Raw genomic sequence first — 21,628 nt, forward strand, 5'->3', positions numbered from 1 at the left:
TTACCTGCTCTTCTTGATAATATAATTAGATGGAAGAACCTAATTACTATATAAAAAGAAATGCAAAGTTCCTTAAATTAAATCAATATCTCTGCATAAGCTTGCATATAAGTAAATATATGCATTTATAACTCACCATATATTTCTACTTTAAGAATATTTGAGGGCTATATATTTGCTAGATACCTCTGATTCAGATATAGATCACAGAATCACCTTGTAGGAAGGTCCTTTTAAGCTTTATTTCACTTTTTATTTGGACTGTGGGTGGCTACTGCCTTCAAGGCCTGTGTTTTAGCTGACTGGTATTTTTTATTTTTGCTTTTTTATTTCATTTTCATTTTTTGACAGATATTTTTAAAGGCAAGCCAATCTACATCTAGCTGTTCATAGCTGGCAAATGCTGAAGCTGATTCTGAAGCTCAGGCGCCTTATGTTAGTAGATGATGGTGAGTGATGGAAATTGCATTTGGGATGAATGCCAGCTCATTTGGGTGTACCTGAAATTCCTTAGTGGGCCGTGGTGCAGAAAACAGAATATGCTGATGCTTACTGTCAGTGACCCACTGCCCATTCTGGGTTATTCTAAGGAAAGGAGTTTTTACATTCACTTTGACTCAGCGAGTTATTTCTTTTCCTGGTGGTATTGGATGAGGATTAAGGATTTACCACCACTATTTCTGCCCAATTCTGCCAGAGTTTGCAAAAACATCCTTGCTCTGTTTCAGCACATTCAGGTAGGCCAGCTAACGAGACATCATGCTGAGGACAGGTGGAACTGCCACCAACTCCATGAAATTTAAAATTCATATTTGAAATATTCAGCTTCATAAATCCCAGATTCCTGCAAAGGCAAATATTGTATTTTCTGTGGCTAATTCAGAAAAGCCATTTTCTATATCCGTATGCATTGCCCCAGGCAAGAAGCAAATTTCAGTTCAGGCCTGTGTAACTGATACGTGACATCTTAGTTCCAAGGCTTAGCCGAAGTAGTTACTAATAGATTTTAGATGACAGATAGGAAATTTTTTTCTCTTGTCCTTCAGTGGTAAAATCTGAAGGATAGGACTACACTGATGGGTTTCGATGCCTTTGTGGTAGTTTTGGAAGGGAAAAGCTTAATTTGATATTAAGAAAATAATACATTCATTTATATATATATATGAATGATGTCTTAGTTGTCAGTATATTAAGACAAATTTATTGAATTTATTTGTGTGGTAGAGTAAATTTTCCTTCTGAGTGATTATTATTGTAAATGTTCTTTAAACTGAGGAGCTTGTAAAAAAACAACACTAGAACAATGCATGGGACATGGTCACTCAACAAATGCTAATTTTTTTTTATAGTTTGTACTTGAAGGGTGATTATTTATAATCAACTCAGGAATATCTAGATTATTAATATCATCGCAGTTCATATTACAAGACTAAAGATAAGTAGATTTTCTTTAATACGTGTTGGCTAGTTTCACTCAGGGTTATTTAAGTCTAGGACCTCAAGAGGCCTAATAACATGAGGCTAAGTCATCCTGTCAGTGAGAAACTGAACTTGGCCCCTAGAGCCCATTTATTCCTCCCGGTCTGCTTTCTTTTAATTTCAGGCCCAGAAGCACAAAGATCAATGCATCTGGGATCTTTTGGACATGAAGCTTTCCTTTTAGATGATAGCAGTCCTGGGAAACCTTGGGCAGATGTTATGAGCTCAGATTTCCTAATATCAGGAGCTCTTGGGAAGAAATGGAATGTATTTCACTACTGTGTGCAGTAGACATGCTCACCTTGGTAGTTTGGAGAACTTGCTAAATTCTGATATTTTCACAAAAAAGAGCTCTACTTTCTTGCTTGATAACTGAAACTTCTCCTCTGTGATGTGCCAAAAGAGAGAGCAGAGGTGTTCTGTTCATTCCCAGGGTGCCTTGCAGGGATAAGAACGCAGGACACAGAGATCCTGGGACTTGGGTGCTCACTGATTACAGCAGATGCAAATTTAATAAACAAATGACAAAGAGACGGTGATTTTTTTGTTTGTGAGATTACACTCACAAAGTAATTGTCAGTGTAGCGCAAGCTATGGCCTAACTATTCTCTCTCACCAGAGTTGCTGATTTAGTGGGCCACCTAAACTCTTCGTAGTATCAACATTGCATGATTTTGTTTTTCCATTAATAATCATGAACATACGCGTAAATCCTTTCTCCCTGAGAGGAGCTTGCCTAATGACATATCGGTCCAATTTACATAAACCCTGAGTATTTTCAATTATTAAAACTGCCTCATTTTAAAAATAACTGAAGGGAAGCGGACTTGGCCCAGTGGTTAGGGTGTCCGCCTGCCACATGGGAGGTCCGCAGTTCAAACCCCAGGCCTCCTTGACCCGTGTGGAGCTGGCCCATGTGCAGTGCTGATGCGCGCAAGGAGTGCCCTGCCACACAGGGGTGTCCCCCGAGCAAGGGAGCCCCACGCGCAAGAAGTGCACCCCGTAAGGAGAGCCACCCAGCATGAGAGAAAGTGCAGCCTGCCCAGGAATGGCGCTGCACACACGGAGAGCTGACATAACAAGATGACGCAGCAAAAAGAAACACAGATTTCCGTGCCACTGACAACAACAGAAGCGAACAAAGAAGATGCAGCGAATGGACATAGAGAGCAGACAATGGAGGGGGGGAGGGGGAGAGAAATAAATAATAAATAAATCTTTAAAAAAAAAATAACTGAACTGTTCATTCTTTTAAAACTACATGTTTATTTTTGAGGGAAACTTTACATACAATGAAATGTGCAGATCTTAAGTGCAAGATTCAATGAGTTTTGACAAATGTGTACATACTTGTGTAAGACACAAAATGAATATACAAAAATCAGTAGTACATATGACAAATAAAAATAAGAAAATGAAATTAAGTAAACAATTCCATTTACAAGAGCATCAAAAAGAATAAAATATTTAGGGATAAATTTAACTAAAATGTGTAAGACATCTACACTGAAAACCAGAAAACTATTGAAATAACTGAAAGAAGACCTGATTAAATGGAAAGGCTTTCTATGATCATGGATTGGAAGACTTTATATTGTTAAGATGACAACACTTCCCTAATTGAGCTACAGATTTAAAATAGTCTCTGTCAGAAATCCCACCTGACTTTTTTGCAGAAATTGACAAGCTGGTCTTAAAATTCATAGGCAAATTCAAGGGACCTAGAATAACTAAAACAATCTTGAAAAAGAAGACTGAGGGGAGTGGCTATGGCTCAAGCTGTTAAGTGCTGGCTTGTGTAATTGATAGTACACAGAAGGTGCCGGGTTCAATGTCTGGTGCCTCCTAGAAAAAACGAAAACAAACAACAAGCAAAACAAACGATAAAACCAACAACAGGGGAGCTGATGTGGCTCAGTGGCTCAGTGGTTGAGCACCGGCTTCCCCAATCCCTGGCCCCTGGTACCTCAAAAAACAAAAACAAAAACAAAAACTTTGAGGATTCAAAATTCCCGTTTCAAAATGTACTATAAACCTGCAGTAATCAAAAAAAAATGTGGGTCTGATATAAAGAAAGACATATGGATTAAGGGAATCAACCGAGGGTCAGAAACAACCCCTTACATCAGTTGATACATCAATTGATTTTTAGCAAAGGTGCCAGGACTAGTCAATGGTAAAAGAACAGTCTTTTTAACAAATGCTGTTGGGATGCCTGGACATTTTTACTTGCAAAAGAATGCAGGTGGGCATTTACTTCACATGAAACTTTGAAAAGATTTGGGTCAATGGGACACAAAGAGAGGTTTGTTGGATGCTTCTGGGGAATTCTTCCTCACTTATCTGGGATGTCTTCCAGGAGCAATTCTCTCCTCTAAGAAGAAGGAAGGATGTAGCCTGCATTGCAGTTATCTTACAACCACAAGGAGGTCCAGGTCTAAAATGAATCCAACACCACTGAGGGTAGAGTGGCGAGATAGAAACAGCCTGGGTCCTGACTTATTGAGCAGCTGGATCAACCAGGCAAAAAGTTATGATAGGACTTTCCTTTAGGTGAAGCAAAAACATTTCCTTGCTCTTTAGGTCAGAACTTTCTGTTATTTTTGGTCAAAAGCAAACTAGCTAAATCAAGCAAAATACAGATGTGAAGAGCAAAACCACCAGTCACAGGATGGGGAGAATCAAAACTCAATCCTCCCTTTCTTCCCTCTCTCACTGTAAGCCTCATGAGCAGTATGTGCTCACACATAGAGGCAATTAATTAGGAAAGTTCTCTTCTTAGTGTGATGTTTCACCTTACTGAAATGGTTTGTTGTTGTTAGAGCAATAGCCCTCTGATGCTAGGGCAGAAACTTTGTTTAGCAACTGCCAGAAGAATGTGTTGCTTCTCTTTCTCCTTCTCCTTCTGTAATTTCTGAAAATTAACATATAGCTTAAAAACAGTATAGTGCACACATTTTAAATGGACATCTCGGTGAATTTTTATACTTGTATATATCCGTTTAACAGCCACTCAGGTAACTAGTACCTTAGAAGTTTCCCTCTTGCCTCCTTCCAGTCAATGCTTTCCCCAATCCACAGTTTAGCTTCCTAATCTTTTTCTATCACCATAGATTAGTGTTGCCTCTCTTGACCTTCATATTAAATTGATCATACAGCTCATCGTATTTTTTCAGGTCTGATTGCTTTTGTCTGTGAGTGTAATTCATCTGATTGTGTTTATTCTATTTTTCTTTCTTATTGTAGTATCATGCTCCACTTTCTAAATATCCTTTAATCATGTATCCATTTTTTAGTTTATAGACAGCTGGATTATTTACAGTTTGGAAATATTATGAATAAAACTGCTCTGAACATTCTTGTACATGTCTTTTTGTGTATATAGGGACTCATTACAGTGGGATATATACCAAGGAGTGGAATTGCTGGATCATAGCGTATGTGTGTGCTCAGATTTTGTAGGTAGTCAGTTTCCAAAATTATATCCCAGTTCATACACCACTAGCAATATAAGCATATTGCAGTTTTTTCAAATGCTCACCATAAATTGCTGTTGTCAGTCTTTTTAATTAAGCCATTCTGGTGGGTTACAGTGATAGCCCATTGTTGTTTTAATTTGTGCTTTCCTGATGATCACTGATGATGAACATCTTTTCAAGGCTTATCAGCCATTTCAATATGCTTATTTGTAAGAGCTTGTTCAAATCTTTTGCCCATTTTGTTGAAAAGTTGGGTTGAGTTTTGTTGTTGTTTTATAGGTATTATTTAAATATTCTAGATAAGATCCTTTGTCAGATATATGTGTTGCAAATATCTCCTCCAAGCCTGTGACTTGCCTTTTTACTTTCTGTGTTATCTTTTGTTGAACAATAGTTCTTAATTTTAATGAAGACAAATTTATCACATGTTTTCAACAAGAAATAGGCTATAAAACTCCTAGAAGAAAATGCAGGTAAGCATCTTCAGGACCTTGTGTTAGGCAATGGTTTCTAAGACTACACCAAAAGCACAAGGAACCAAAGTAAAAATTGATAAATGGTACCTTTTGCAAAGAAGGTTGTTGGAACTTTGATTGGGATTACATTGAATCTGTAAATCATTTTGGGTAGAATTGACATGTTGACAACATTTAGGCTTCCAATCCATGAGCATGGAAAGTCCTTCCTTTCATTTAGATCTTAGATTTCCTCTGGCAAAGTTTTGTAGTTTTTCATGTATAAGGCCTTTACATCCTTAGTTAAATTTGATCCTAGATGTATTATTCTTCTAGTTGCAATTGTAAAAGGATTTTTTTCTTGATTTCCTCCTTACATTGTTCATTACTAGTGTATAGAAATGCTACTGATTTTTGTCTGTTGATCTTGTAACAAACCACTTTGGTGAATTTGTTTAATTAGCTCTAGTGGCTTTGTTGTAGATTTATTGGAACTTTTTATATATATATATATGATCACGTCATTTGTAAATAGTGAAAGTTTTACTTCTTCCCTTCCAATTCAGATGCCTTTTGCTTCTTTTTCTTGTCTCACTGCTTTGGCAGAACTTCCAGTACAATGTTGAGTAATAGTTGTGACAGTGGGCATCCTTGTCTTGTTCCTGATCTTAAGGAAACACTTCAGTGTTTCACCATTGAGTATGATATTAGTAGTGGGTTTTTCATATACGCCTTTTATCAGATTGAGGATGTTTCCTTCTTTTCCTATTTCTGTGTTATTATCAAGAAAGTCTATTGAATTTTGTCAAATGCCTTTTCTGCATCAATTGAGATGATGCAAGTGGTTTCTCCCTTTATTCTGTTAAAGTATTACATCGATTGATCTTCTTATATTGAACCACCCTTGCAGACCTGGGATAAATCTCACCTGATGATAATGTACAATTTTTTTAATGAGCTATTGAATTTAGTTGTTTAGTATTTTTTTGAAGATTCCCCCCGTGAGATGGCTCCCTCATCTGTTTGCTCATTTGGTTTTTTGTGTGTGTTTTTTTGCTCATTGTTTGTGCTTGTGGTCTGCTTGCTGTTTTTTGTTTGTTTGTTTTTTGTTTTTTGCTCTTTTTGTGTTTTTTGCTCATTGTCTGCTTATTGTCTGTTTTTCCTTTAGGAGGCACCAGGAACTGAAACTGATACCTCCCCTGTGGGAAGCAGGTGCTCAACTGCTTGAACCACATCTGCTCCCTTTTTGAGGATTTTTGCATCTACATTCATAAAAGATATTGATTTGTAATTTCTTTTCTCATAGTATCCTTATCTGGCTTTGCTATTTGGCTTCATAGAATGAGTTAGGTAGGCAGTGTTCACTCCTCTTCAATTATTTGGAAGAGTTTGAGCAGGATTGGTACTAATTCTTCTTAGAATATTTGGTAAAATTCACCTGTGAAGTCATCTGGTTCAGGGCTTTGTTTTGTTAGGAGGTTTGTAATTGACTGATTCAATTTCTTTACTTGTAATTGGTCTATTGAGATCTTGTATTTCTTCTAGAGTCCATGTAGCTTGTTTGTTTATTTCTAGGAATGAGTTTCATGTAAGTTGTCTAAATTGTTGGCATACAGTTGTTCATAGCATCCTCTTATGCTCCTTTTTATTTCTCTGGGGTCAGTAATAATGTCCCCTCTCATTTCTGATTTTATTTATTTGTGTCTCTCCTTTTTTCTTTGTCAGTCTAGCTAAGGGTTTGTCAATTTTATTGATCTTTTTAAAGAACAATTTTGTTTTTGTTAATGCTCTCTAGTTTTTTTTTCCATTTATTGAAGTATATCACTCATACAGAAATATACATAAATAATGTGTATAGTAATAGTTGTGAATTTACAAAATAAATGTACGTAATGTCATACAGGGATCTCATATCTCACCCTACCACCAATACCTTGCATTTTTGTGAAACTTTTAAAGTAATAATTATAGAGCATCTTAAAATATTACTACTGACCAAAGTTTCTTACATTTGGTGTATTTCCCCCCCAAACCCACCCTATTATTATTATTATATCATTTATATGTAAACATACATAAACAATAAGTGTATAGTAAAATCTGTGAACTTACAAAGCAAACGTGTAACATCATGCAGGAGTCCCACACATCAACTCACTACCAACACCTTGACTTGTTATGAGACATTTGTTACAAATTATGAAAGAATATTGTCAAAATCTTACTACTAACTATAGTCCTTATCTTACATTTGGTTTTTCCCTCAACTACCTTATTATTATTTTTAAAATATGTTTTTATGACAGAAGTTGCAAACTTACAAAGCAATCATGCCCATGTGCAGAATTTCCATACAGCACCCCTCTATCAACACACCACACTGTGGTGGCACATTTGTTACAGATTATGAGATAATAGCATCAGATTATTACCAAGTCCATAGCATATATTTGGCACACTTTTTCCATACTCCTGCATTATCAACACAGTACATCTTTGGCATAGCTGCAAGAATATTACATTATTACTGTTGACCACAGTCCATAGGTCATTCTAGCTGTATTTTCCCCATGCTTCTCCACATTCCCACCACCCTGCAATAGTGATGTATATCTGCTCTAGCTCACAAAGGACACCCTTGCATCTGTGCCATCAACAACAATTCTCATCCACCTCTGGATTTACTGTGCTATTCAGTCCCTAGATTATTCTCTAGCGCTCTGTCAACTGGCATTTACATCTCTATACTACTCTTTTAAACAACAATCCCATTTATAAATGAACTGTTATTCACTATAATGTTACCATTAACTCTATACATTCCACACTTTCACAATAAAGTTACTCAAAACTTCCACATACATTAAACATCAGTAGTCCATCTCAGTCCTCCTTTTATCTCCTTTAGGAATCCACCACCTTCTACCAGGTCTTGAAGATATTTTCCTACATTTTCTTCTAGAAGCTTAATGGTTCTTGCTTTTATATTTAGGTTTTTGATTAATTTTTAGTTAATTTTTGGATAAGGTGTGAGATAGGGGTCCTTTTTCATTCTTTTGACTATGGATATCTAGTTCTCCCAGCACCATTTGTTGAAAGGACTGTTCTGCCTGAACTGGGTGAGTTTGACAGGCTAGTGAAAAATCTTTTGATGCTAGATGTGAGGGTCTGTTTCTGAATCATCAATTCAGTTCCACTGGTCTATGTATTTGCCTTTATGCCAGTACCATGCTACCACTGTAGCTAGGAATTATGATTTAAAGTCCAGAAATGAGAGTCCTCCAACTTCACTTTTCCTTTTTAAGATGTCTCTGGATATTCAGAACCCCTTACCCTTCCAGATAAATTTGATAATTGTTCTTTCCATTATTTTTTAAATGCTGGTGGAATTTTTATCAGGATTGCACTGAATCTGTATATCAATTTGAGTAGAATTGACATCTTAATGATATTTAGTCTTCCAGTCCATGAGACTGTTCTTCCAATTATTTAGGTCTTTTTAAATTTATTTTAACAATGAGTTGTACTTTCCTGAATACAAGTGCTTTACATTGTTGGTTAAGTTTATTCCTAAATATTTGGGTTTTATCTGTCGTATTTTATTTTCATCACTCTTTTGAGACTTTTAGTTACTTTTACTTATACAATCTTCATTTCTAGACTCTTTTCCAAGCCTCTCTCTCTTGTTTTTCTTTTCAGGCTGTAGGACACCTTTTAGTATTTCCTGCAATGCTGGTCTCTTAGGTATAAACTCTCCCAGTTTCTGTTTATCTGTGAATATTCTAAACTCACAATATATCATACCACTGTCTTCTTGCCTCCTTGGTTTCTGATGAGAAATTGGCACGTAATCTTATTGGGTATCCCTTATATGATATGCATTGCTTTTCTCTTTCTGCTTTCAGAATTCTCTCTTTGTCTTTGGAATTTGACTTTTGGATTAGTATGTGTCTTGGAATGGTCTATTCAGATGTATTTGGGTCGGAGTACATTGTACTTCTTGGACATGGATATCCACATCCTTCAATAGGCTTAGGACATTTTCTACCATTATTTCCTCAAAGACTCCCTCTGCCCCCTTTTTCTCTCTTTTCCTTCTGGGACACCCATAACACATATATTTGCATGTCTCTTCCTGTCGTTTATTTCCCTGAGACCTTGTTCAATTTTTTCCATTTTTTTCTCGATCTATTTTTCCTGTTCACTTTCAGAGGCCATTTCTTCAAGCTTACCATTCCTTTCTTCTGCCTACTCAAATCTGATATTATATGATGCCAGTGTATTTTTTATTTCATTTATTGCACCTTTCATTCCCATAATATCTGCTATTTTTCTATGTATGCTTCAAATTCTTCTTTGTGCTCATCCAATGTTATCTTTTTTTTTTTAAAGATTTGTTTTTATTTATTTCTCTTCCCCTCCCCCTGTTTTCTGCTCTCTGTGTCCATTTGCTGTGTGTTCCTTCTGTGTCTGCTTGTATTCTCATTAGGCAGCTCTGGGAACTGATCCTGGGACCTTCCAGAATGGGAGAGAGGCGATCAATCTCTCATGCTACCTCAGCTCCCTGTTCTGCTATGTCTTCTTATTTTCCCTCCTCTGTGTCTCTTGTTGCATCACCTTGTTGCACCAGCTTTGCATGTTGGCTGGCACTCCTGCGTGGGATGGCATTCTCATATGGGCCAGCACTCCGCATGGGCTAGCTCACTGCATGGGCCAGCTTGCCCTCACCAGGAGGCCCTGGGCTGCAAACCCTGGACCTCTTATATGATAGAAGGGAGTCCAACTGGTTGAGCCACATCTGTTTCCCCCAATATCTTCTTAATATCCTTAATCTCTTTAGTCATCTCATTGAATTTCTTTAAGGAGATTTGTTTGAACCTCTATGATTAGTTATCTACTTTATGTGATCTGGGGGCTTTTCTTGTTCTTTTAACTGGGCCATATCTTCCTATTTCTTGGTGTGGATTGTAATTTTTTGTTGGTGTCTTGGCATCTGGCTTACTAGATATATTTATTCTGGGTTCAGTTTCTGTCTTTAGGTTAGGGCTTTCTTGCCCTTTCTCTCTTGCTGATTGTGTAGTAGGAGCCAAGATGTAGTTGGTGCTTTAAGCTGTGGAGGCTCAAGCTGCCCTCATTGCCCCAGGGACCAGTGAAGCTTCTCCCAACTTTCTCCTTTGCCAGGGATAGGGACAGATCCACAGCTGTGTGTAATAATCCAACTCTTGCAGGCCTAGACTGTAGTTGCTCAGAGAGACTGATGAAGCTTCCTGCCCCTTTCTCCTCTGCCTGGGGTAGGGATGAAGCTGCAGGTGTGGGCAGCAATCTATGCAGTGCTCGTCCAAAACGACTGCAGTTGCCCTCGTAGACGTCTGACTATTCGGTTTGCCTGCAGAATGTACCTGCAGAATGTCCTGGTGCAGGGCCCTCCAACTTCCTCCCTGCCGGAGGTGGGGCTGAAGCCTAGGCTAGGAATGCAGTCCAATCTGGGTGAAAGATGTGGTCCCTATGTCACTATGATTTTCAGCAGCCCAGCTTCCTCTCATGTGGGGGTGGAGTCAAAATGGTGGTTACTGGTCTCTTTCTGACTTGGACAGGTTCAAAGTTTAGCTATTCTAAGGGTTACATTTAGCCAGTCAAATTTACTAATTAGTAGCTGAAGTTGGCAGCCAATCGTCTCTTCATGCTGTTTTGGGGAAATGGAGCTTCTTCCCAGCCACAGAATAGCTCCTGAGGTGGCTTGCGCTGCCAGAGTAGGGTGATCGCCAGCCTCTGTGGTGTGGCTTGTAGTTTCCCAGAGAGGCTGGGGCAGGTCCCCCCAGCTTCCTCCCTGATGAAAGTGGGGCTAGGCTTGTGCTAGATCTCAATCTGACCTGGACGGAAAAAAGCTGGTCCCTACCAGCTCTGTGATTTTCAGTCCACCCCTCTTCCCCTTGTGCCAGAGGAAGAGTTAAAATGGCAGCTACCAGCTTCTTTCTGACTTGGACAGGTTCACACTCTAGCTGTTCTTAGGATTATCCTTCATCCCACCGAATTTACTAATCAGTAGCTGAAGTTAGTGCCCAATAGTCTCTTTCTCCCCCGATTTTGGGAAATGAAGCTTCCAATTCCAGCCGCAGAGCAGCTCCTGAGGCGGCTTGTGCCTCCAGTGGAGGATGGGCACGAGCCTACAGGGCATGGAGCCTCTACTTAAAAATCTTCTCTGCAGATGGGCAGTTTCCTCCTTCCATTCCTTTAAGCATGTTGCAGGATGATCTTCTGGTGTCCTGGAGCCCCCAAACAGGTACTTTAGATAGTTCTGGGTGATTATTAACTGCCCTGTAGCTTGAGCTGACTCTAGGAGCTCATTACTTTGCTGCCATATTGCTGGTTATCCTTTTAGTGTTTTGTTTTTGTTTTTTTAAACATTTTTTTTTAAATTTCTCTCCCTTCCCCCCCACCCCGTTGTCTGCTCTCTGGGTCCATTCGCTGTGTGTTCTTCTGTGTCTGCTCACATTCTTGTCAGCGACACCAGGAATCTGTGTCTTTTTCTGTTGCATCATCTTGCTGTGTCAGCTCTCCGTGTGTGCAGCGCCATTCCTGTGCAGGCTGTGCTTTTTCTTTCGTGCTGGGTGGCTCTCCTTGCAGGATGCACTCCTTGCACGTGGGGCTCCTCTACACGGGAGATACCCCTGCGTGGCACGGCACTCCTTGCATGCATCAGCACTGTGCATGGGCCAGGTTACCACATGGGTCAGGAGGCCCTGGGTTTGAGCCTTGGACCCTCCATATGGTAGGCAGACACTCTATCAGTTCAGGCAAATCTGTTTCCCTTCTAGTATTTTTTATTTCTCTGTTTCATTTATTTCTACTCTGATCTTCGTTATTTCTTTCCTTCTGCTCACTTTTGATTTAGTTTGCCATTCTTTTTTGGTTCCTCCAAGTGTGCAGTTAGGTCTTTTATTTTAGGTCTTCCTTCTTTTTTAATATAAGTATTTAGGGCTATAAATTTCCCTCTGAGCTCTGCCTGCACTGCATCCCACAAGTTTTGATAGGTTGTTTTCCCTTGACTGAGACATATCTTCCTGTTTCTTATTATGGCTTACAATTTTGTGCTGAAGTCTAGGCATCTGATTATTTTGATGTGTTATTTTATGGTTTTATTGTAGATTGGCTATATGTTAAAGTTCTTTGATGCTTGTTCCAATTTCAAGATTCCTTTCCTCTGTTCCTTCTCTGGGAAACCTGATCTGTTCTGTTTGTTTTTGTGCAGAATCCTCCCTCCCCCCAGCTCCTGTGATTTGTTTAACTTCTCTCCCTCACTCAGTGCCCCTTTTCTTTTCTTTTCTTTTTATTATTATTGTTATTTATTTATTTCTCTCCCTTCCACCTCTCCCCCACCACAGTTGTCCATTCACTGTGTGTTCTTCTGTGATGCTTCTATCCTTATCAGTGGCACCGGGAATCTGTGTTTCTTTTTGTTGCGTCATCTTGTTGTGTCCCCTTTTCGATACACTTTTCAGTCTTGGGAGTTGCCCTACCTTAAAGCAATTCAGTGTCCACTCCTCCTCTTTTTTTCCCGTGTGATTTCCCTGCCTCCAGTAACTTTCCTCTTGGGATATCACACCCCGGGAAGCCAGATGGGGTCAACACTCAAAAAGATCCAGTTTTTCATTTAGGTGCTCCAGCAAACGGTGATCCGGTTAGGCATGTACATGTCTTGCCAATAGTTCTGCTGGGGACGTTTTGTTTTGGGGGTCCTTTTGTATGCATGAGCTCTCCAGCCGCTTGGGTTCCTCTCTGGGTCTCTGTGGCCTTAGTTTCGGTAACTGGTGCCTGGATACGTGTGGGGTTCTAGCTCGCTGTGGTGAGTGGCTCTTTGGGATGTGTCTGTGGTGAGAGGGACCTGCCCAGGCAAGGCTCCCTCAATGCAACTGAGTGAGGGGGAGGGTCTGGGCAGCCGGTCTGGGTCTTAGCTCTCCTACCGGTTCTGTGGGTTTTTTTTTTTTTTGGCATGTGTGCTTTCTTCTTCATTTTTGATTCAGCATTTGTGAAGTCCTGCTCCAGTCTCTATTGTCACCCAGAATTACAAGTAAGTGAGACTTGTCCTTTTATTAGTTGTTTCTGAGGGGAAATTTTCCAGGGGATGTCTTATGTCATCATGTTGATGATGTCACTCTAGTTCATCCCTTTTTATTGCTTGGTAAAAAAATTTTTAAGTCTTCTTTTATTTATTTATTTCTCTCCTCCCCATTGTTGTTTGTGCTTTCTGTCAGCTCTTTGTGTGCTCTCTGTGTCTGCTCATCTTTAGGAGGCACTGAGAACTGAACCTGGGACCTCCTCTGTGAGAGGTAGGTGCCCAATTGCTTGAGCCACATCTGTTCCCTGGTTGTTTTATCTCTCATTGTGTTTCCTCATTTTGTCTCCTCATTGTGTCATTTTGTTGTGTCATCTTGACCTCCTATGTGGTAGGCAGTTGCCCAGTTGCATGAGCCACATCTGCTTCCCTGCTTCCATATTTTATTGTATGGATATACCACTATTTGTTTATGTATTCATCTTTTGATGGACATTTGGGTTTTTTCCAGTTTAGGATATTACAATAAAATTGCTATGAACATTTGCACAAGTTTTTATACAGAAACATGGCTTCATTTCTCTTGGATAAATACTTAGGAGTGGAATAACTGAATCATATGGTACGTATATGCTTAACTTTTTAAGAAACTGTCAACATTTTCCAAAGTGGTGGTTGGCATTACTTTCTAAATTCTGTTTCTAAATTGGTTCTTGCAAATATAGAGAAATAGAACTGATTTTTTGCATATTGAAATTGTGTTCGGTGACCTTGCTAAATTCAGTCATTAATCATCATTGTTTGTAGACTCTTTTGTCTTTTCTATTTATGTAATCACATCGTCTATAAATAATGGAACCTTTACTTTTTTCTTTCTAATTTATATGCCTTTAATTTCTCTTTCTTGCCATGTACTGAGTCGGTCCTCCAGTACAATGATAAATAGAAATGGTAATAGTTGATATCCTTCACTTGTTCCCTAAATGATAGGAAAAAATTTAATATTTCATAGTTTAATATAATGTTAACATTCAATTTTGTTAAATATACTTTAGTCCTAGTTTAGTGAGTTGCTCTGAGATGATCATGTGTGTTTTCTCTTTTATCCTGTTAATATAGCTAATTACACTGATTTTCAATGTTAAATCAATCTTGCCTTCCTGGAATAAGCTCCAAAATGCATCGTTTTTAACACCATTCTTAGGAAATTAAGGATTCCACAGAAATGAAGTTTATCACCTCAAAAAGAACACTCTTACTTAATACTTATGGTTGTGGGGAGGGGGAGGATATTTCTAAAGTGTTTATTTGCTTTCATGCCCTTTTAATCATAAAGTACAATATACTGAATACAAATACATTTTTCCCTATTGATTCAGAGTTATCATTGTCATCGACATTTATTCCCTGGGTATTTATTGTAGATCTTCTATTTACGGTGCTAACTGATGAGCTAATGATCATGGGTTAGAACTTGCTGTAACATTCACAGCCTGGGAAGATGTGTTCTACACTTCACAGCTAGATTTCTGTTTTTACTATCACCGATGTTTTTGTTGAGTAGTTACATTGCCTTCTTTCTCCCTCTTTCGATTTGACTACCAAGTGTTACTTCTTGCAGCTTTTAGTTGTGCTTGCCTCTCCCCCTCCCTTGCCTCTTTTAATAATTTGATTTTCTAATGAGCAAGAAACAATTAACTAACCTTGTTCACATTATATGTAAAGAAAGAGTAACTTGTTTTTAAGTGAGGGCATAGCTGATGTTCTTGGAAGAAAAATTCATGGTCTTTGTATCACTTGTTCTGGCAAGTCCAAACATACTTTACACATTTTCCATTCTGTCTAAGAAAATGGAGATTGCTGGATAAGTGAAATGTTATTTTGATATTTTAAAATATCATAGACCAGGAAGCTGGGCTTAATTATTATTAAGTTTGTATAATTGACAGAAAGTCGATCATTGGTTGGTGGTAGGTTGGGGGGTGGGGTGGGGGTGGAAGGGATTACCAAGGGCACAAGGAAATTTTGGGGAATGATGGATATGCTTATGCTATTGATTGTGGTGATGTTTTCATGGATGTATAAACAAGTCAAAACTTATCAAAATGTACACTTAAATGGTTGTTGTTTATAGGTGAGACACCTATAAACGACACCCAATTAAGTTGTTGGTGTTTTCAATAAAGCTGTTAAATGATTTTTAAAAATTAAAAAAACCAAAAATATGTTGTCAAAACATACCTTTTATAATCCAAAGAAAAGAATACTCAAGTTAATATCAGTAATATGCCCATTTTATATAAAATCTAATCTTTTAAAATTGTACCTTGGAAATACTAACCACATCAGTTATCAAGATAAAAAGAAAGACAATTCCCCAAGAATGAATTATATATCCTTGTTACCAAACTTAACTGTCACCTACCTCTGCTTTCTTTCTGAGTTCGTTTTCCTCTGTACTTTATCTACAGCTCCTGGTAAGGTCTCTAACCTCATCAGTCACCAAACTTACCTAAAGAGTCCATGGTCTCAAGCAGCGGTTCTCACCAGGGGACGACGCCCCACAGCAGAGGCATGTGGCAAGGACGAGTCACACTGCCTGGTAGGTGTGGGGGTGCTCTAGGCGTCTAGTGAGTAGAGGCTGCGATGTTGCTCACCCTCCTACAATGCTCAGGAATTACACAGCTTGAAAGGTTAATGTGGTGAGGCTGAGGAACACAAACAGGTATAAAACAAGGGGATAAATGTGAAAAAATAAGTATACTGAGTGTTAATAGAGTACCAAGGAAGGACGTATTTGAGGATATAATCACGGCAATTACTTTCCTCTATGGCTACATTTTTTACAGCTACATTAAAATGTTTTCATCATGGAAAATTTTACACATACACAGAAGTACAAAAAAGAGTATACACCAAATGCAATGAATGCGCCTTACTGATGGAAGGGAATGTTGATGGGGGAGGAGCGGGTGGGGTGGGGAGTGGGATATATGGGAACCTCTTATGTTTTTTAACATAATGTTTTGTGTGATTTATTTATCTTTTTAAAAAAGACAGTAATTAAAAATAAAATTTAAAAAGAGTATAATAAACTTGTTTACCCATCATCCAGCTTCAATCATTATCAATGTTTTGTCAGATTGTTTCCTATTTACATGTCCTCTTGCCCACCAAACACGTTGATAGCTTATTTTACAAGCAAGTCCAGACATCATGTACTTTCATTTGTAAGTACTTCAGTGTGATTTTCTAGGAGATAAGAGACTCATATTTTAAAATATAACTATTTTATTTTATTTTTTTAAGATTTATTTATTTCTCTTTCTTTCCTCCCCCCGCCCCCTTGCCCTGCTTGTTCTCTGTGTCTATTTGCTGCGTCTTCTGGGTCAGCTCTCTGTGTGTGCGGCGCCATTCCTGGGCAGGCTGCACTTTCTTTCACGCTGGGCAGCTCTCCTTATGGGGCACACTCCCTTGCGTGGGGCTCCCCTACGCGGGGACACCCCTGCGTGGCAGGGCACTCCTTGGGCTCATCAGCACTGCGCATGGGCCAGCTCCACATGGGTCAAGGAGGCCCGGGGTTTGAACCGTGGACCTCCCATGTGGCAGACGGACGCCCTAACCACTGGGCCAAGTCCGCCGCCCTATAACTCTTTATTTTAAATCACAATTAAAATCCTTAATATGTAGATACATTTTCTACATGAAAAAAAATGACCATCAGATATTTTGGTTCAATGTTGTTAGTAGATATTTGGCTCCTCTCACTTCTATATCTTCTAGTCTTGAGCTGAGCAAGAGGATAGCTGGACTCTTCATTCTTTTGCATACCTTGGCGATCTGTACGTTCCACCAAGGGGTCCATGCTACTTGGGCAATGATCCCACCATAAAGATTTCCCATACATTTACACTGGCATGATCCATAAAACTGATTGTAATTCTGCTGCACATCCAAACTGTCTGGTCCGGACAAAATGAACAACATTAACTGTGTCTTTATTCTTAGTTCGTCATTGAGGCATGAGGACAGGACGTAAATTTCTCAGTCTTGTTGGCTGTCTTCATTGGGAACCAATTAGTCCTCACATGGAATTTCGCTTGACCCCAGTATTTGTGGGGTGAGGGAGTGAGGGTGGTGTTTGCATTTGGTGGGAGAAGTCAACCTTGGAAATGCAGAAGGGAACTAACGAGAACCATTCCACAGACAGCAAAGACATGAAGATACACTCATTGCGATTTGATTCTCTTTTTTGTGGGGTGCATCTGGAGCGCTCTGAGAGTTCAGGTATGGATCTGGAGGGAGGTGCTTGGGTTGGAGATGCCTTGGTTTCTTGTTGGTCAAGTCACCGCCACTTGCTTAGCCTGTTTCTGTATCTCTATAATATGGGAAGAAATAGCAGTTAGGGGTGAACTAGATGAAAGGTTAAGTGGAAAATGTTTATGATGGACAGTTGGGTTGCTTCTGTCTTTGGCTTTTGTGGATAACATTGCTGAACAAATATCTGTCTGCGTCCCTGCTTTCAATTCTTTAGGGTATATACTGAGAAGTGGGATTGCCAGGTCATATGGTCACTATTTTCAATTTTCTGAGCAACAACCAAACTGATTTCCACATGGCCCCACTACTCTACAGTGCCACCAGCAATGTACAAGGGTTCCTACTTCTCATTCTCACCAACATTATTGTTTTCTGGGGTTTTTGTTTGTTTTTCTGAGGTACCAGGGTGGGGATTGAACCCAGAACTTCGTATTTGGGAAGTCGGTGCTCAACCATTGAGCTACACTGGCTCCCCCCAGTTGGTTTTTTGTTGTGTTAGCATGTTCGTTTTCCTGTTCTTAGGAGGCACCAGGGATCTAACCCAGGACCTGGTATGTGGGAAGCAGGCGCTCACCCACTTGAGCTACATCCGCTCCCCTCACTGTGGTTTTAATTTGCATTTTTCTGAAGACCAAAGGTGTTGGTCCTTTGTCTTTTGGATATATTGGCATAAATAAAATAAATTAGCCAAATTAATTTGTGCCTCCTAGTTTTTTTTTTAAGTGACTGCTAGAAAATGTAAAATGAAATACGTGGCTGGCATTATACTTCTCCTGGATGGACTGGTCTAGGCAGATTCACCTGAGACGTGGGCACAAGTCCCCTCCGACCCCCAACCCCCATTCCAGTCCTAGGCCATGTGTGTCAGAGGCCTCTGCACATCACACTCGCACAGCAAATGAATTTATTAAAGAGCACGTGGGCACTGCTAACTCGGGATCCAGTGCTGGCTCTGGCATAGCATGGCCCCAGACCTAAACATGTGTTCTTGTGACATCTTTCAGGTTCCAGCGAATCAGTCCTTTACGTCCTAATGTCAGGAGGGCTGGTGGGTTGTGCCACTGCCGACTTTGGAGATGAACTTTGCTTCAAAGGATGGAAAGATTTGAGTATTGAAAGTATTTGGCTGAAACACACTTAATGAGTTTATCAAACCCTCCTCTCAGCATAAATCCAAGCATCGTTTCCTGTGCTGTGCGTCCATGACGTGTCAGAGGCTCTGGCAGCACTCAACAAATTGCAATGTCCATGAACATTGGAGAGGGGCTGGAGAGGTGGTGGGTGTCCCACCCAGATCGAGCTTACTACCTTCCTGCACCTGCTGGGAGCACTGCGCTGGGCCTGCCCGGGGTGGTTTCCAGACACCAGCACTTGGAGGTAACTGGGAGCTTTCAGAGCACCTAGCTGTGGCCAAGCTAGGCTGCACCCAGGACCCACCCTGCCCAGCTCCCCCCAGCTGCCTCTCCCAGCTTACCTGGTTCCTCCACCGGTATTTTTCCTGGGAGCCCTTCCTCTGGAAGTTTCTCACACCCTAATCCCTGTGTCACATTCCATTTCTAGGGAACTGACCTATGTGGGAACATTTTGCAATATTAATTAATACATGCATGTTTGTGGGGTAGTGTGTATATAACGTGTAAAACATATCAACTCCTTACATTATCAATAAAATAGGTGGGGAAAGCGAACTTGGCCCAATGGAGAGGGCATCCATCTACTGCATGGGAGGTCCCCGGTTCAAACCCCGGGCCTCCTTGACCCGTGTGGAGCTGGCCCATGAGCAGTGCTGATGCGCGCAAGGAGTGCCCTGCCACGCAGGGGTGTCCCCGTGCTGGGGGTGTGCCCCGTAAGGAGAGCCGCCCAGCATGAAAGAAAGTGCAGCCTGCCCAAGAATGGCACCGCAGACATGGAAAACTGACACAGCAAGATGGTGCAACAAAAAGAAACACAGATTCCTGGTGCCGCTGATAAGGATAGAAGCGGTCACAGAAGAACACACAGTGGATGGACACAGAGAGCAGACAACTGGGGTGGAGGGGGGGGAGAGAAATAAATTAAAAAATAAAATAAAATAGGTGGGCATTGAATACTAGATTTGTGAATGGTTTTATTTTTATAAATGTAATTTGCATATATTTCTATCTTCATAATACTATTTAGTTAAATTTTTGAAAGAATATAATTTTCAGCTTCATTTAATTTTGTATTTAAGTATTTGATATTATTATAATATATATTTTGCCTTTAAATTTAAATTGATTATTTTAATATATTATAAAACTAATTTTGAAAACATTTATGAAAAAATTTTTTTCACTTTACATTTACTTTAATTTAAAGTTTAATATTTAAGTCTTGCACATTTTGAATACAATTGCATTTTATCTTTAATCCTTTAGATTATTATCACCGAAGACCACAAATTAGGTAAATATCTTGATTCTATAAACTTAAAAGTAAATTTCTGAACTTTCTATCATATAAAAACCTCTGCTTTTCCCATATTTTCCTATTATTCCATTATAAAGCTCTATTTGACAAGGTAACAGTTTTGAATATATTTAACCATTCGTTAATTTATGACTTTCAATATTAACAACTATATGCCTCATTTTCAAATACTTAGACATAGAGTGGGCACACCTCTATTTGTTCACCTGACAGCAGATAGGGAAGTATTGGCTGGGCTATATACTATAGAATTTTTTCTTTAGAAAATATAATTTTTTTAAAGATTTTTATATTTATTCCCCCTACTTTGGCTTGTTTTGCTGTCTGCTCTCTGTGTCCATTTGCTGCACATTTTTTCTGCGTCTGCTTGTCTCCCTTTGTTGCATCATCTTGCTGCGTCAGCTCTCCGGGATGTGCAGGCCAGCCTGCCTTCACAAGGAGGCCCCGGGACGTGAACCCAGGGCCTCCCATATGGTACACGGGAGCCCAACTATTGAGCCACAGCCTCTTCCCCTCTATAGACTTTTGCTGACCTACCAGTTTTTGAAGCTTATTGCCTAAACTATTTTATAAAATGCGTTTAGAAGGAAATAGCTCCTTTTAAAAGCTGGAATATATTTTTGGGATGATTGGTGCATTTTCCCCCAAACCTCCTCCTTAGAACCATCTGTCTGATCTTTGCGGTCAGCCGCCTGCCTGTGTTTGATGTGTATCCTGGCACTGTGTGAAACATATCAAGGTATATTCGCAAGCTTCTGCAGGGCCCAGTCTTGGTGCCTGCATTATCTTTTATTTTTACTTTTTATTTTTTTAAAGATTTATTTATTTTTATTTCTCTCCCCTTCACCCCCCCACCCCGGTTGCCTGTTCTCTGTGTCTGTTTGCTGCATCGTCTTTGTCCGCTTCTGTTATTGTCAGCAGCATGGGAATTTGTGCTTCTTTTCGTTGCATCATCTTGCTGTGTCAGCTCTCCATGTGTGCGGCTCCATTCCTGGGCAGGCTGCACTTTCTTTGACACTGGGCGGCTCTCCTTATGGGGCACAATCCTTGTGCGTAGGGCTCCCCTACGTGGGGGACACCCCTGCATGGCAGGGCACTTTTTTGCGCGCGTCAGCACTGTATGGGCCAGCTCCACACGGGTCAAGGAGGCCGGGGGTTTGAACCGCGGACCTCCCATGTGGTAGACAGACGCCCTAACCACTGGGCCAAACCCGCCACCTGCATGATCTTTTAATAAATTCTCCCAGGTGTTCCTAAATTCCGCCTGTTCCTATTTTCCTGCCTAATGACCGCCTGCTCTTTGAAAGCTAACTCCTATGTCCCTTCTCTAAAATAAAGTGGGCACCTGATACACGGACAGGTGCTGTAAAAGTCCCTCCACTTAGCTTTGG

Source organism: Dasypus novemcinctus, chromosome 15 (assembly GCF_030445035.2).
Source record: "Dasypus novemcinctus isolate mDasNov1 chromosome 15, mDasNov1.1.hap2, whole genome shotgun sequence".
Taxonomy (NCBI): domain Eukaryota; kingdom Metazoa; phylum Chordata; class Mammalia; order Cingulata; family Dasypodidae; genus Dasypus; species Dasypus novemcinctus.